Source organism: Plectrocnemia conspersa, unplaced genomic scaffold (genome assembly GCF_051122295.1).
Source record: "Plectrocnemia conspersa isolate PC_06_02 unplaced genomic scaffold, ASM5112229v1 ptg000002l, whole genome shotgun sequence".
NCBI classification, from domain to species: Eukaryota; Metazoa; Arthropoda; class Insecta; order Trichoptera; family Polycentropodidae; genus Plectrocnemia; species Plectrocnemia conspersa.
In genome coordinates this window covers 10,308,222-10,326,987 of record NW_028277166.1, presented here as the reverse complement: position 1 = coordinate 10,326,987, position 18,766 = coordinate 10,308,222, and the positions used below count along the sequence as shown (strand labels likewise).

The following is an 18,766-nucleotide window of genomic DNA, read 5'->3' as shown; positions in this document are numbered from 1 at the left end:
TTATAAGGATTTGAAAAAAATAAAACAAAAATTAATAGCAGATTCTTTATTAAAGGTAAATCCAAAATAATCTGCTGTATGACTAATAATAATGATTTTGAATCAATTCTAAGGAAACAAGAGGTTAGGTTAGATTAGGTTAATCATTCTGCGGTTAAAATTTGATACATTAAAATTATAAATTTAATTCATGTACATTCAGAAAATTATTATAAGTACGCTTAAAATATTTATTATTGAATTTTAAAAGAAAAAAATAAGATTATGCCATGTATTATTTATTAACTTATACATATTTGATTAAAGTTGCAGGAATTCACTAAAAAAATATTTTTTCATTTACTTGCGATTATTTCTAGTTGCTTTTGGTAGAACAATAAAGGTTTTAAATATCATATATTTCAAAGAATTTTTGCCAAACTTAATATTAAAATTGTTATCTCAAAAATCTCATTTTAAGTTATTTAAATAGTATAAAGAATTGTTAAGTAATATTTTCTAGTACATTTTGTTATTGTAAAGTAATAATTTATTTACGAGAATGTACAGATGTACATATATAATTATGTGTTCTATTTACGCAATTTTTTTGTAACCCATTTCCCAATTTTGTATGGAGTTCTTAGTATCGCGAAATTTTGCGGAACATTGAGGTATGACTATACTTAATTGCACAATCAAAATTGGATTCGTCGTCCAAATTACTTACGTCCAATTTTCAAGTGTCCAGCCTCGGCGTTGTCGACCCATTTTTGCATTTTTTTTTAGAAAAGTTCTTTAAAAAATCATACATAATTTAAAAAAATATTCGCCATTGATTTTACTATAATATTTTTAATTTTATTTGCACTGCTTTAATTTATATATTTACAAAATTATTTTTTTGATAAACATTCGTAACAACCCTCTTGAAAATAATAATATACATCCCCTACATTAATAATAATTTCAATAAAATCTGAACTTCAATGTTTTTGTGTGGATGTTATGTTAATAAATTAACATAGTTGTTTTTCTTTAATAAACTCTTATCTTTTATCAAAAAAATGAGAAATAAAAACATATATTATCAACCCAAAAATGTTAATCGTTACCGTATTTTATATTATATAAAAGTTAATTAAACTTCTATGGAATCAGAATTTTAATTAATTTAATCTATTTAATAGTTAAGTCGCCATTATTGGGATAATCGCGGATAAAATATTCTAAGCGCCTAATCCTATTTCGATTATCTGGAAAATTATGTGTATGCTAGATTTACTCTCAATCAGCTCTTCTTGCAAATTGTACATCACTTTCGACCCAAACCATTTACTATATTGTTGAAAATACATGTACATAATATACAACTAAAATTAATAAGCAATTTTTTTAAATATATACAGTAGCATCATTAAAAATCATCACAACTCAAAATATATTTATGTAATTCTTGGTTGGATTTTTCGATACTTTTTATCATTTACTAATATTTTTGCGGTGAAAATATCTATAAAAATAAAAATATAGTCGGTTATAACCAATCATTAGACATTTAAAAATGCAATAAATTGGGTTAAGGGTAAAAAAAAACTATTCCGAGATGATCTGAAGATCGAGTGATGTTATGAAATATGCTATATGTAAAACTGTCATTGATTTTACCAATGGGTATTTGCGAAATATTTGATAAATAAATTAATGTAGACAACCCTTATTTGTGGCTAAGGAAAAGGGTGTATACAGACGTATACCTTCAAAAAAACTGTTATTGATCAAAGAAAATAAAGATTAATTAAGAGTGTCGTAAATAAATTAATACGGATCAGATATGGAGCACTGCGCTTGTCGCTAATATGGCAAAATTATATAGTGAAAATATCGTTAGGAAATGATTTGGAGGCGCTTCTTATGTTCCGAAATGGAAGGTATCCATTTCATCGATGAAATAGTAAAGACGGTGGATTATAAAACTTTCCTGAATTTATTTTTATTCCTTCGATGGAAAAGCACTTAAACTCATATTTGGACTGCAACTGCATGGATGTATATGTGTCAGAGCAATGTTTTTTAAAGCAATTTAAGAAGCAATTTTTTTGGCTGAAGGCAGAAGATAAACTTATACTTTCAATAAAATAAATATTTTTTCTATTATAGAAGATCTTTTTCCGAATTGTTCTAGGAATAACTCGTGGGATTTAAAATACTTCTTCTCTTGTAATTTCTTTCGTTTTAGGTGATACTTGTATTTTACAAACAATGACATAATGTTTTATTGGCAATAAAAATAATCCCATGCCGCAATAAATCATCAGAATATTTTTTGTTGATCAGTAAATCTAAATATGAAGGATTTTTTTCTTTATTTTTAATTTGCTTATATGACCATTTAGAGCACTTTAATGGAAGCGCTCTGAAGGGTCAAGGAAAAAAACACGTCAAGTTCAATCGAATGGCAAGGTACTCTCTGCGGTTTTATTTGATCGTAACGGTATGATCCACTACGAAATCTCACCACCAGACCGTACGATCTATAAGTAGTATTATCTTACAGATCAACGCCTATTTCAAAGAAAACAACTATAATTGTGGGTAGACAGCTCTTGGATTTTGGACCATGATAACGCATTTCGGCCAAAAACAACACCGCCGTGATGCCATCGTATCATATATTATCACCTGCGACATTTTTCATTTTTCGACAAGATAATGAAAAGACATTGTTTTGCGATCAGAGGAGATAAAGCCAAAAGCATCGAGTAAGCTAAAGATGTATATATAATGCAATTATATATAAGTCATATAATGCAATTAATCAATGTTTTGCTGAAGCAGACAATTTCGATACTGAAGAATAAATAAATATATATTTTTAATCACATCTTGTACATCATCATTTATATATTTGTATTTGCATAAAAATTCTCAATTCATGAATAGTGCAAGCCCGTTGCGTCTTTCATGAATTAGGCAAATTTTGCCCGTTTCACGCAATAAGCGATTTCACCGATTTGTTGTAACATATAATATACATATACTATATGTATTTCTAATTGTGATAATAATAATCGCAATTCATACACAAAAACAACCCTCAACCAAAAATGTTGAGAGTCGCCGTATCCACCCAGAATTTTCTGGTTGAAACCTAACGAGATTCCGCCGCTGTGTGTGTGTGTATGCGCGCGCATACACTCGCATACTATGCGCGCGCTCGTCTGGTAAGCAGTGGTGGTGTTGGTGAGACGTACTATTGTAGTAAATTACGTGAAGCACGTGGTCGATGCTGGCGGGGCGTGGCGGGGCGGGCGCTTAGCAACAGCGCCAGAACGCAGACGCTGAATGAAGCGTATAGCTATGTGTGAGTGTAGCCGGCACGTACGCGCACACACAGCTCTGTCAGCTACGTCACGCATAGGCGACCTTCGGAGTTCTCCCCCTCCACCTGGCGACATTTTCCGCAGCGCGCACGCAATGTAGCTTTTCGAAAGCCGAATTCACTATTCGACCACCGTGTAGTGCGTGCGAGATGCGGCGCAGTTTTCCGGGTCTACTATGATACATAAATTATCTTGACCTAATCTAAGACAAAAAATACGAACATATGTAATATACGTTTCAGCCTCGCGAACCACATTCGCTTTTTAGTGATAGTCGGCGGGCCGAATGTACTTACGGCGGGAGAGGAAAACTTTGCGGCTGACACAGAGATGGCAGCACTAGACGTTCAATTAATTTTAAGAGGTTATGTTAACTAGCATTAGAGTCTGCAATTTTTTTGCAACTTAAATGTGCATTAACTTCTTCATAAATGAAAATAATAGAACAGCTGCACAAAAGGGGCTTAGCTTGATAGATGCCAGGATATAAAAGTAAAGAATTTATAATAGGCCATGCTTTTTTTTTAATAAAAATGAGTAATTTTGCCAGCAAAATTAAATTAGTATTTTTTGGCGTCATGAAAATCAAATATTTATTAGTAAAGTTTAACATTTCATATGCGTGTGTAATATACGTATATGTATGTATGTGTTAAATTATACTCGTACAACTTTTGCTACAAAAAATAAACCCTACTGAAAAAATCAATTGTAAATTTTTAAATTTTTTTTTAATATCAGTTAAATTTTGAATTGCTGGTGAAGAATTAACGTTTTGAAAGTTCAAAAACTATAAATACTTTCAGAACTTTTTCAACTAGCAAATTAAGTTTCATAGACATTTCAAAACAGCATGTAATTACTCAAATACTGTAGCTAGTTTTAAAGCTTTCATTAGGTCAAGTTGGGTTTAGTCAAATCGCTTAAATTAGGTTTGGGTTTGAACAGCAAATGAACGTTTCACAACTGCAAAACTGAGTTTCATAGATATTTTATAATAGCATGAAAATGTATTCATAAAGATGAAAATGTATTCGGATATGATTTCACTGAAACGCTAGTAAAAAATACTTTTATACTTGAGAAAAATGTAGACACATTTAATAAATAAAAAAGTATAAATCATAAAATTTTACTAGCACATGTAAGATAAATTATATTTTCACTGCCAAAAATATATATCTACCGATGAAAATGTATTCCGATATGATTTCACGGGATGTATTCGAGACTGTTTTTTTTTAGATTTTCTGATTTAGAATTATTGACGTCATTTCAGATTTTTCCGGGGGGGGGGGGGGAGGCAAAATTTGGTCGGTCAGTGGTAGATTTTTTAATATTAAGCTTTAAATGTATTTCGTTAAATGTCATGCATCTGCAATGACTCTCTCCACCGACAACCCTATTGGCCTCCCAACTGCGTAAAACGATTACTATGCTAAAAGAATTTAGACGCATTTCTCGGAAGTCGTAAAATTAGTCTTATAATTTATATATATTATTTCTATAGCAAAATACCTATATTATATATTTAAATTATTAATTATTTCGAAATAGAAAATTTATTCTAAAATAATTAGGAAATAAAGTGTTTTCATAGGTATTACAATTTCTGAAAACTCGTTGCTGAAACAAATTTAATATAGAAGCTATGTATATGTATACCTAAGATGGGAAAGTCTCCTCCGTAGTTAACCGCGTTGTGCGAAACGCGGATAAGAGCGTTGGGCGTGGTCAGTGTCGTCGCGGCGCACAGTGTCGTATTGGAGACTACGTAATTGTACAATTTAGATACTTAAGCTAAAGTAAAATATCAGGTTCTTAGAAAGATATTAATATAAATAAGTACATTATATACAATTTATTTATTTCGATACTAGAATTAATAAAATTAAATAAAAATCTAAATATACAGAAGATCTTACATCACTACCATATATTAAGAGCACTCCGTCCCCAGCAATAAATTTATAAAATCACCATCACTCCATACTATAGATGGATACCAAATATATTCTCCCGTTGTTCAATCGTTTTTTTGTGTAACTATTCATTTATATTTGTAGTCGTATATTTAAAATTTTAAATTGATAATAGTGCCAAAAACCGAAACATCTTTGTGTATTATTTCATACATATTTGTGTATATTAACAACGCAGGTAGTCAATTTATTTCACTGATGTAGCGCTGCAGTATTTACAGCCCAATAGTGCCATTTTTGCTTATAAAATGTATCGTCTTATATTATTAGTATTTATATTAGCCAGAACCATATCATCTGATAAAATAACAAATAGAAAAACACGTTGTAATTACTTTAAATAGACTTTAAATTAACAATTATTCATATTGCTATCAAAAAAAAAAAATAATAATACGAGCCATTGAAAACGTCCATGGCTACAAAATATAACTCTGGAATTTCAGCGGTTATAAAGTGTTTTTTATTAATATTTTTTTTTAAAACGTAATAAAGCTCTACGAGTCCAACCATTATGGGTGGGCACTCAGCTTGTGACGGCCGGGTGAGAGGGTCCCTCCGTTGTACTAATTATTTTATTGGAGATGCATTAGCGAGCGCTCAGGGAGACGTGCTCTCGCTGGCATTTCATTGCGTTTCATTCTAGTAAATGACTTACATTTTTAATTTCAACAGTATTTTTTATTAAATCACCCACTGTGCGCTAAGTTGTTAGAAATCATCGCGACCGGTCATCGGTTTAATAATGCTCGCCAACGTTCAATAGACAATCTATATACATAGTTACATACATGATTTACTTTATATAAATACTATATATTACTGGTATTATAAAAGTCCAGAACCGCGAGCATATCGCCAATACAATTGCGACACTGCAATGCGGAAATGAATGAGAAAACGCCGCATTACACTCCCCGAGAGGGAATTTTTGCGGAGCCTCCCAAAGAGTTACTTCATCGGCGAAAACACCCTGGACACGCCTTGGCAGATTCGTTATTGAACAGCATATATGCTACAGGCTTTCTTCAACTATTTGATTCGGAATCTCTCACACATTATATTATAAGCACTAATATTTTAATGTAAACGTTTTAAATAAATACAATTAGTAAAAATATCTTTAAATATAATTAACTAGCGGAAAAACTTTGTAATTGTAAATTGGAATGCATATACCACTAACTTATATCATTGCATAAATTACTATTGTAATGTTATATCAAATACAATACATACACAGATCATAATCATGGGTAAAAAGCTAAAAATATAATTCCCAATTTAGACCAGCCACTTTAAAAGATTGTATCTGAATCATTGCGAAAGCAAATCTTGCGGGTAACTGCAATATTTTAAAGTTAAAAGGCATGTCCGTCATTATTTTGCTTTTAACACAGCCAGGCAAAATTGTTGTCTCAATTATATTTGATAGTAATGTTTCGACGTTCAACCTAGTGCCATTGCATAAACTAGGTGGATATATGTTACAAAGTAGCACAATTGAAGCTTCAACTTTTAAAGCCTAATTGTGTTGGGTGGTTTCAGTGAACTTAGAAACTCGCTGGGGAATTTGTTCGCTGTACAGCACTGCTGTCAAAGAGACTCCATTAAAAATACTTAAAATTAAAAAATATTCATATTGTTTTTACATGGATAAAAAAATAATACCAACTATTGAAAAAGTCTAGCTGGAAAATAACTCATAAATATGAGTAATTTCTGTAATTTCGGCAATTACAGTGATTTTTTTAAAAAAATTTTGTTGGCTAATAAAAATAACAAAGATAAAAAAAATCTTAAAATAAGTAAGGGCATATTCGGGTTAAAGATGATGCAGATAATTGTGATAATTGACATAAAGACTTAAATTAATGCAAATATGAGTCATTTATGGAATTTCAGCAATTATAAAGTATTTTTTTACTATTATTTGATATAGCAATGTATGTTATAAATAACATAAAAATAAAAAAAAAATTACAAAATAAATAAGGTCACAATTGGGCGATAGATAATTCAGCGTTACATCGAAGAAAAAAATGACTACCTGCGTTGTAATAATTCACAAAGACTTCAAATAACAAGTAGCGAATATATTTGGTAGTCAAATAATGTCCATATTTTAAATAAAATATTGTTATTATTTTAAATTCTACAATTAATGTTAATAGTGTTTCTTATAATTATTTTGGTTCACTTTAGATATGTGTTTACTTAAAAATAAATATCATTTTAAAGACAATCTTCAAAAACCGCGTAGTGAGATTTTCTATTGAGCAATATCAGAGCAGCAACTACTTATTATTATAAAGACTATTCTTGAGAATCATTATTTGTTCAAAGTGAACCACATATTATAAATATAAACGTTCAAGTGAAATTGCTTTTGTATGTTTGTCCATGATTTCATTTAAGGACCATCTTAAGTTTAATGAGGTTTTTTATAGGTATGTGTTCTCTTAAAAATAATATTTAATATTTTAATAAAAATTGTATTATACATTTTTGTTTCAGCAAAAATATTTTATTTGTGTATATTTTCTAATGCCTAATTTAAAATTAATTTGCTTTTAATTAAATATATTAAATTTTTAATATTATAATTTTCGGATTCCGGATCAACTGTATGATACTAACATATTATATAATATGGTTTTATCATAGAATTGTGACATCATTTAAATAACTTAAAAGTGAAATCATTAAAATTTATACATTTTTGTATTAAAATCAATGTTTTAATATTAATTAAGCACAGCTTAGAAGAAAAAATATTTTTTAATAAAATATTATTCATTCCATCAAAACAAAAATAGGTTAACTTACAGCGTAACTATGATATAAGATAAATTCTTCGTTGCGCGGCTTATTTTCTTTGAAATATTAGATAGTTCTAAAATTAAAAACTTGCTATATGACGCAGGATAAAAAAGTTATTTTTTTATTTATATTTATTAAGACATTTACACAGAAACATTAATGTATAAATCACAATAACACATAAAATCGATATATTTATGAGAAACGTTACACAATCGCACACCCACCACAAAACGTTAATCATCACCAAAAAATCGTAATGGTAATCAACGGTTCGCTGCTCGCGAATTTTATTCATATGATAGTTAAACGCGTTAATTTCCGTCTCTCCACATAAATACACTGACTATAATTCAAGAAAAAAACGAAGGAAACCCTGAGGTCGTCGCACCGTTAACCTCCAATTAACGTCCTCGAGGCTTATTACCACTAATCCGACTTCACTTCCTTGGTTTCCTTTCGACGCGCTAACTAACTGACTGATGTTTTTACTAGGGTCAGTATCAATAACCTCAGAGAATCATCTCTGCGCATTTTTTCCATGCCCATCATGATTCACACAGTGAGCGTCTGAAGGTCAGTTTTATTGCCCATCCTTGAATTGCTCTGCTCTCCTGACCTCCATTGTTGGGGCTTTATCCGTTTAGTTTTTTTGGCACGTATAAAAGTAACCAGTCGCTCGCTCTCAATGCCCTAATCATTTGATTAATCTCAAACGTAGGTATGTATACAAATTTAAAATATCAGTATATACTATACATTTATTTTATACGATCGCAATATTCTAATGAATACCAGTTTCATGATTAAATTAATAAAATTCCAATATTTGTTTTACATCGAGATTTTTTTTCTTATGAACTAACACAAAGTAGTGAAATTATATTTTTATGATAAAGAAAGCTGCCTAATGATTTTTTTTATTGCGCAATGTAACATATTAGTCAAAGCAGCTACAACACACTATTATATAAAGACAATTTTCCAGAAAAAACGCGAGTTTATAAGCAAAAAGTGCGATAAGCCCGAAAGAAAATTTAGATTCTTACTTCTAACGGTTAAGAAAATGTATCATCAGTTTTATAAAAAAAATGTTTATCAAAAAAAAACGGGGAGTAAATGGTATACGCAAATTTTTTTTTACGAATATTTGCACATTACAGACCGTTCACGCGTTTTTGTGTCATAACAAAACCTTGCCGTCAGTTTTTAAGTGTTTAAAATAATGTAACTTATGCTTACATAAATTTCATGCTAACGTTATAAAGATTGTAACTTTTGTCTATTTGTAATTATTTCGGTGGCGTAAAAAAATGTTGCCTTTTGTCAAAACATATATTTTTAAAGTTTATATATCTTAAGTACATAAGGAAATTGAGAATACATGTAACATATCTCTTTATAAAGAAAAAAAAATTGCGCTGTACAGTAAAAATTTATTGTCAGAACATCTAAGTGATTTTCGTATCTTTTGTATTTATAAATGTATTATTTTGTATTGTATTGATGAAACTATGTTTTCATTCTAAAATAAATATTTGAAACCAACCATGTACGAAAGTCAAGGACTGTCTATATATAATTACTAAGTAGGTCACGTAGTGTATAAGATGTTCTTAATCATCAATCGACTATGATCAACAATTCTCATATAAAAGCCTAACAGCTTAGTCGCAGTTTTGTTATGACGTCACGATTGTGAGGCTTCTGTTGGGTTAAGATGACGTGCATTGCATTCAGTGACATGAATTTTACCTGCTGTTTTCTCTCAAGAATCGATTCATAATCACGATTAACCGACCTACTTTTATTTATTTTTTATGTGAATACTTGAAAGTACAGTTTTTTAAATAAATGTGAGTGATGGACGAATTATCAATTGGGTATTTTATGTTCGCTTTTATTTAACGCTGCGTACGTATAACAGTAGTAGGCGCCATATTACTTTCGTCTGTAGGCATAGGGCGCTTAACACCTACGTAGATATTTGCTTATAACATATTTTAACACAATATCAAGAGGAACTTTTTTCTTAACTAAATGTGAAATATTGTATTTGAAAACATAACAATTTAGTTTGGCCATATGCTGCTCAAGTTAGTGATTTATTTCAAATATTAAAAATAATTGTGAAACTTATCAAATTAAAGTTTCTTAACAAGTAAACGAATACTTAACAAATAAATTTCATACTTATACATATATATAATAAATAGCCTAGAATTGTATGTAATTTTCATAATATTTTATTTTCCTCTACTAATTTATTTGTACACATTATATATATTTCAATTTAGATTTTAAAAATAATGATAATAAATAACTCGATGTAATAATTTATTTTTCAAATTAAAAAGAGAGGTTTAAAATCGTTATTAAAAATAAAGCAGATGTATTTATTTATATGCTTGACTTGATTGGTATCCCTTTCTTCGATGACGTCACAAGCGATCTATCTGCTCTAAGTAGGTGTTGTTATGACGCTTTAAAAAATGACTTTAAAATATCCCGCGAATATAATGTATTATATGTATGTTTAATTAAAATTTGTTTAGTGTAAAAATTAGCTATATATAATTATGATTTTTGCTTGATGGCTTTAGTCTAAAATGGTAACATGCAATTTTGTACAATTTAATATTAGTTTAGCATATGTATAGAGGTAGCATATACCAAAAATTAAGTAAAATTAAATTAATAAATAAATTTAGCCTACTTTTAAAATAATAATAAAATATTTCATTACTTAAATAATTTTTAAAATATCTACGTTGACACATACATTATGACTTGATCAGATTAATTTAGCATTTTTTGTGTTAAGCAAAAATGAAAAAATAGGTCCATCCATAGAAATTTCAACACGACTGATCTCTAAATAATATCACGGAGCGTGTATCGATAAAATTTAATAATAGAAAATGAGGTAAAATTGCACTTGTTTGTGCTATATGACCGATATGTAATACAGTTAAGTCATTAACGTGTTACAGTTACGTCACGATTTACATTTTTCATGTAGCACATTTTTTGTCGAAGCCGGGCGACCATGCGAGATTGTATGATTGGGTAGGTTTGGCTTTGCTAATGAAGGAGATACATATCTCATTCATTAAATTTTGGTGTTTGGGCACGATTTTACAAAATCGAAATAGACGAGATTTGAAGTAGAAAATCAAACAACACTGAAACTCATTTTTTTGTTGCTAAAAATTTTACGTCTACGTATTATGCACGTACTGTGTGCTAGTCACGGTCTAGTGGATATCGTATTTTTTTCCAGTCTGGAGAACCACGAAATGATTATAATAAAAATGCAATTTAACAAAATTCATTAATTACTCTATCGCAGGGGACGGCAATATTCTCAGCCTAACGGGCTACATTCGTGTTTAATTTTTAATCGGCAGGCCACATATGTAAATAAGTAATTTTTAGTTATTTTATTAAATACCATCAGGCAAAAAATATATATATTTATTAATAACTTAATCTGAATCATATTATTTAAATTAAAGGCATTTTTTCTGAAATGTAGCTTATTCAAATAATAACAGTTGCAATGGTTATTGAATCAATCTGAAATCAAAAGTGCATTATGGAGACAATTAAATAAAGAGTTGTTTTAAAATATTCGAAAAACAACGATGAAGTTATCCAACTTTCAGCAGTATACTGGAAACATTATCCTTTCAAGACGATGATCTGACTCTTACAACAAAAATATCGTAGAACTGAAAAATTAATATATGCAACATTTCTTTAGACTATTCGATTTTACCATATTGAAAATTCTTCATGCCAGTCTTGACATGACAAAAGTCAGCTCGAGGTGGATACCGAAAATACTCACTCTGCTTCAGAATCAACGTCTCGTTGCTGCCAGTAAGGATTTGTATAGCTGAGCCAAGAACTGGAAAATTTTCTATAAAAACTTGTTAACAATGAAACTTTGGCTTATCATTATAAAACTGATTTCAACTATACTATAATAAATTTGATGCCAACTGAAATTCGCTATCAAATAAAAACGATACGGAAAATTGGTAAACTATGTTTTGATCTTAACCGATACTGCATCAGGAAATATTTAAAAAAGTTTATAATCTAACCTAAAATTAAGTTAAGAAACTCATAATTTATTAAGGAATGAAAGCAACCATTTTAATCACACCAGCACGATTGACTAATGATATAAATATCGATCATTCGAATTAAGTTTTTCTAGATTTTCTTAATCTCACTGATAAATGATTAAAATTAAATTCAAATAGGTCATACATACAGGGCCGCCAAAAAATTCTGGGCCCATGACAAAAGATGCATTTTATGTATTTTTTACCTTCATAATATATTTTCTTGAATGAATAAGCGAGTATCGAATGAAGCATATCTAAACCGAATTTTGACCAATAGGAGGGCGCAAAAACAATTATCACTTCTCAGAAGTCAAAAATCCACGTCAAAAGCAATAAAATCGTGTCGGCGCCGTCGCAGTGGGAACGCTCGTTACCGAGCGTTCCCACTGCGACGGCGCCGGCACGATTTTATTGCTTTTGACGTGGATTTTTGACTTCTGAGAAGTGATAATTGTTTTTGCGCCCTCCTATTGATCAAAATTCGGTTTGAATACACTTTAACCAATACGCTCATATCAAAAGCTCGTGGTGATATCGATAAGGATAGCTATAATATTTTTAAAACATAGTGTAATATAAAAATGCAGACAAACTGTAGAGGAATATGTGAGATGCGACGTCTGTTTGTACTTATTCTTCTGCTTATTGTCTCCTGAGAAAGTTGACTTAGTTTGTATTTTGAACTTGTAATAATTAAAGTTCTAAAACTATGATTATTTTTAGAACTTTCATTAGGTTAGGTATGGGTTTGAACAGCAAATGGACGTTTCGCATCTGTCAAATTGCGTTTCATAGACATTTTAGAGCAGCATATCACAATATATTTTCGCTGGTAGAAATATATATCTACCGATGAAAATATATTTGGACTTTACTAATGAAAATATACCTTCACTTAAAAATACACAGGCCCCAAAAATTTGTCTCATCTCTCCCCCCTCCCGCCTCTTGGCAGGCCTGCGTGCATAGTATCATTTATTGATTTGATTGTAAGCTGTAATAATAATTTATAATTAATAAAAATTATGTCATTGCTTTACAAATTTTGATGTTAATCTGGTGTCTCGCTATTTACTTAGTAGTTATTGATTGTGCTTACCCCATTGTAAGGTGCTAGGCTAACGACTGTCATATTGCTACGAAAGATTTACAATAAATAAACGTTGTCATTAATGACAAAACTTAATGTTATATAAATTTAAAACTGTATTTATGGTTAGGTAATATATTTAATAATAAAAATAATTTGCCTAATTACTTTTATTAGTCTTTTGGGCAAGTTTATGTTATAATGCGTTAAGCAAAGCTTCCAAAATGTCAACATTTTAACAGCTAGCAAATGGAACAATTCGCTAAAAAACATCGTCTATAGTCAAGTGTTGAATTATACGATATAAATCATAACCAAATGCGAGTGAAGCTGGATACGAAAGCTAGGAAATATATGTTACTTTAATTTAATAATTATTCCTTTGGGATAATACAATTTGTTTCTTAATAATCCTATAATTATTTGTCTAGATTTACAATTGATATATATATGTGTGATAAAAAATAACATTTATTTATTCATAGTTAATATTGATATTGCACACTTATAATTTTTAATATGCAAATATAATATGCCAGAGTCTATCAATACGAAAAATATTTGTGGAATGCACTGTTTGGTATATCCAAAAAAAATCTGACATGCAGGTACTCTTTTACTTGATTACCGACAGCTAAGATTTATTTTGAACCTCAGCAACATCATTCAAAAATTTACCGATTTTAACTTGTAGTAATAATTTTAATTCAGTGTCATTCATGACTAGGCAAATATTTTTGTGCTCTTTGTATATTTTGTAAATTTGCCTTAGAATAAGTTTTTCATTTATTGCCTATAATAGAAAGTCTAAAAAATGTGTGAGTGACTCAGTTTAATTATTTATCTGTAAACATTCATTAAAAATCAGCCGAAATTTATAACAAGAAAATCGCTTGCAAAAATTTTAGCCCGTATGGTTGCTGAAATGATTTCACAAAAAGTACATTTATATTCTGACTATAAATTGGCAATAATTATAACGTAACAAATTATATCGTTTCATATTAATAATATGAAAATATAAAAAAAATCCTTGTTAAAAAAACATACACCCCTTATCAAAAGCATAACTTCCAGGTGGTCATTTGTGGACGACCACCCGAAATTTAAAAAATATACGTACATCAATAAGAACGTATTGCTACTAGACTGGTGCCTCAAAGCTTATAAAAAAGGCTTAAATTTTTTTTAAGTTGTGATATTTCCGAAATATTTGTCACAGTACTTTTCATAAACCATTCGTTTGGACAAAAGCCTGTTTAATATTTGCGTAATTATTTCACTTTCGTTCATTCCTTTTTTAATGCAAAATTTAAATCAAATTCCGCAATTTTGGCCAAAATCGCTTAAACAAATCAAAACTATTAGATGGAATACAAAAATCGTTGTTATTTTTTATTCACGCCTACGAACAAAAAAGGGACCGCTGAACCACCGTGTATATGTATGTATGTACATATCTGCATTTTAGTTATGTAATGTATTCAAGTATATGATAAGCACTTATGTAGAAAAAAGTCTTAGCGACAGAGCATTGAATTCGAAAAAATAACCCATAACAGCGCCAAGTCGAAGGGTAGATCTACGAAATGGGTAAAAGAGTGGTGTGAGTTGAGAAAAAATGGTAGTTATTGGCTTACGCCCAGGGCTAAGGGTGCCGTCATTTTCGAGGGCCATGACCTTTTTCAGAAGAATAGACGCCGCATATATCGCTCGTAAAGCTACAATTGATTTATATGTCTGTTAAAGTCTTTGAAAGCGGCCGATAAACCGAACTGTTGCTACTTCTTGGGCAATCATTGTCAAAATTATCTAATTGCCAAACGACGATGGCATGGAAACAAGCTAAAAAGAGTCTGAAGGTTCCCCACGGACGATCATGACCTGAATCGTGCCAAGGATGATGGATAAAAAATCACTTGAAGGAGACTGAAGCAGCAAAAAAAGTAATTCTATTAAACGATTTATTCAAACAATCGATTATGCGGTGTGTCGATATGTGTGGCAAACGAAAAAAAACATCGAAGGTCTTTTGGGCTTCGAGTTTTGGCAATCTATTCACAAGTTCACATCTAACATCCTATTTGGATTTACAACAAAAAATTACGATGTTTATCACGATACTTTCTGATAAAGCAATTGCAATACATTCAGTACAGGAACAAAATGTATTTAAATCACGTAACACAAAACGATATATGAGTCTAGAAATTCGCAACAAAACGCTCTCTTTAAATTCATATCTCTGAAGCTTTATATTCGCGAGGTTTTACTGATAAAGACACACTTAAAAAAATATATTGTAGTATATTATAAGCAAGGTTTTATAGTTATATGTATTATATTATCTACTAGCATGAAAAATCAACGAAAATCTAAGCCTAATTTATACGTCGTATTGTCCGTAGATTTATATAGCAATAAGAAAGATTTACTTTTGGAAATAAACACACTAGAAACTAAGTTTAGGACTAATCTTAAAAAAGTTAGTTAACATATTCTTGCCTTGTGTTCATCATGAAGTATTTATATATAGTAGAGCGAGTTATTTTGTGATACTAAATATATGAATAAAAACTACTTTATCGATACATCAATGTTCATTGAACTTGTAATTACGTATTTATTTACATAACAATATTAATACATATAACATATATTAGCATGTTTAACGTATACGAAAGAGCTTTATGTAATTGTGCGAAAAAAGACAAAACATGACAATGCAAGTACAAAGTCAATGATAAATTCATCAATGATATGCATAATCAGTCGTTAAACAATATGTTGGTAATGTATTCAAATGAAAGCCATTAAATTAGCTTAAATTTTGTTAGAGTCCATTAGCATGTAACACCTAGATGTAGATGTACAATATATAGTAGTTATATAAATATTTGCTATGTCACATTGAATTTTTACGTGGTTTATTATGAAACGCTTCTCTAAGCAATTAAAGCGTAAAATTTGTAATAACACTTATAAAATTTTCGCATAGTGCTCCATTATTGTAAGGCTACGCAATTTTTGGTACAAGTTAATTGATGCGTGCCACATTGAAACATTGCGTGAACACATTTTTATGGCTAAATTGGTCATAAATTATTTTTTAGCGCCATGGTGGATTTTTTCTCTGGAACAATGTGAAACGGCTTAGCTATTTCGACGCCATGCCATTTCCTCTCTCTGGCGATTCTGTCTCCTGCAAAGTACACATGTGTTGAACTTCTTGCTGTGTGTCATTGACTATTTTTTCTTGGGTTTCATTCTTACTTGGCCGATTCTCACGGTGCAAGCAAAAATGATACTAAAAAAGCTTGGTCTTGCTTCCATGTGGCACATGTAGCAATTTTCACTCTCGAACCTCGTAAACATGACAAAACATTCTGAAAGGATCACCGCCGCTGTGCGGAGGCATTATGCTATTTTCAGAAGATTAATCTTGGCTTTTATATTTTGCAGGAAGTCGGCGGGATAAAGAAGACTTAAATGGAAAACCACTCACTCGGAGCATGATCTTTAAAATATGTACGGGATGTGCTGGCCAACGAATGTACGAAGCTTGTAAGTGTATCTAATTGTTGTTTAAATATTTTACCAATGAAAAAGCGAAATTTTATTTTTTTTAATCACAAGATCGTTCAAGTATATGTAAATTAAAATTGGCAACAATTGTTGTGACGCTCCTTAATCTCACTAAAGAGAAATAAATAGATTATAGTCACGATTAATATGTATTTGATAACAAATATATAATTAGTATTGTAGATGTTCTAACTATATTTTATAACTCATACGAAAAGCTTTGAAAAAACGGCATGAAAAAAGAATCTAAACCTCGCATCGAATAAACATTGTTGTATGTATCCTTCGTAATTATCAAATCCACAGATATCTGCTTTGGAAGTTAAGCTTTCATTAAGGGATGCGCAGAAGGCGGAACTAAGCGATAACGCGACTGGTCATAAATTGGCATTCTTTCCCATTCGTACATGCTTCATAGATGTAACACTTAATCATAAGACTAATCACTCTCGCAATTGCGACACTATCACTCTCAGTGAAAACACGAGGAAACAGAGACCAGAGAGACTCACCATTTTCACATTTGCAAGTCCTCATTCGACACTGCCGCTTAATACATTAGTATAAATCAAGCAGCTCTTCCTGCGTCTAAATGATTATTACACTATTCTGTGTAGTAATAATTTTAGTATTTTTTGGCAATAGCATAGAATGCCATATAGCTTAAGTTGTTATAATGACTAGCTTTTATTACCATTTTAGACAATAAATAATATATAATAATAATGTTATATATTATATTCTTTGTTTGTGAGATCATCGCCCTTCATACGAGTTTTTACTTATTTTTAGACTGTAAGACGACGCGATTACCCCGTTTCGTGATGCTGTAACTACTAATTAGCATACTTATATAAATTGGGGAATCTCCTTTGTTCGTCAGCATTTTATCAAATAACTATACGGTCAGTCGTCTGACCGATAAATATCGATTTTTATCGAGTAGCCGCGAATTTATAACAATAATATAATTTTCAAAAACGTATAATATGCATAAAAAACGTATACTATACATAGAAAAAAACATGCTTAATCATTGTTTAAAAAAATTGACTTTCGATATAAAGATCGAATTTAAAATCAATGAAACTTTCAAGTTAAGTTAATAAAAATAGGGTTTTTACCAGTACCACCTATATACAGGGCGAACATCTTTGTCGTGACGTCATGAGCGTTAGGGCAAGTGCCCTTTTCATTAAACTTGAGAGAAAAAAGAATCATAAAAAAATGAAATAATTTAGTTTCTTCACTCACTTTTAAGCTTAAAGTAGTGCTTTAAAAAAATCGAGAAAATTCATCACTAATAAAAAAATTATTGACTTAAAGTAGAAAATTTTGCAACATTTTCTATGCACCATTAATTCAGGTCCAAACAAAATTACCTCAATGGTAAAAAGATTACCTTGAAGAAATCAAAACTAAACAAAATAATAATTTCGTCCTAAAGCCTGAATATTATATAAATTAACTAATTAATAGATGGAAGATGATTATAGCCAGCGGCGGCTGGTTATAATCATGTAATTGATTAAAAAAATATTGTTTCTTTATTTTCTGAATAAACATATATATAATATTTGTTTTTGCTACTAATGTATTTTTATCAAAAATATATTAATATATCGTTTTATACATTATTAGTGTCCCTCTCTCTGATGACGTCACTCGCACGTTTCCTGGCCTTTTATAACAATAGGTAATGATTTCACTCAGACTCACACTGTGCCCTGATTTTTAAAATCAGCCAAGATATAATATATACAATTTGATTCAGGCGATTTTTAG

At 30.2% G+C, this 18,766-nt stretch overlaps 1 long non-coding RNA gene across 1 annotated transcript in view; it reads left to right on the top strand.

The window, feature by feature from the left end:
* The window catches only part of LOC148237589 (uncharacterized), a 129,800-nt gene that overhangs the window by 92,066 nt on the left and 18,968 nt on the right, over nt 1-18,766 (top strand). Inside the window, exon 2 of the long non-coding RNA XR_015812668.1 lies at nt 16,859-16,960. This is a non-coding gene — a long non-coding RNA (uncharacterized LOC148237589). The remainder of the gene's footprint in view (nt 1-16,858; nt 16,961-18,766) is intronic.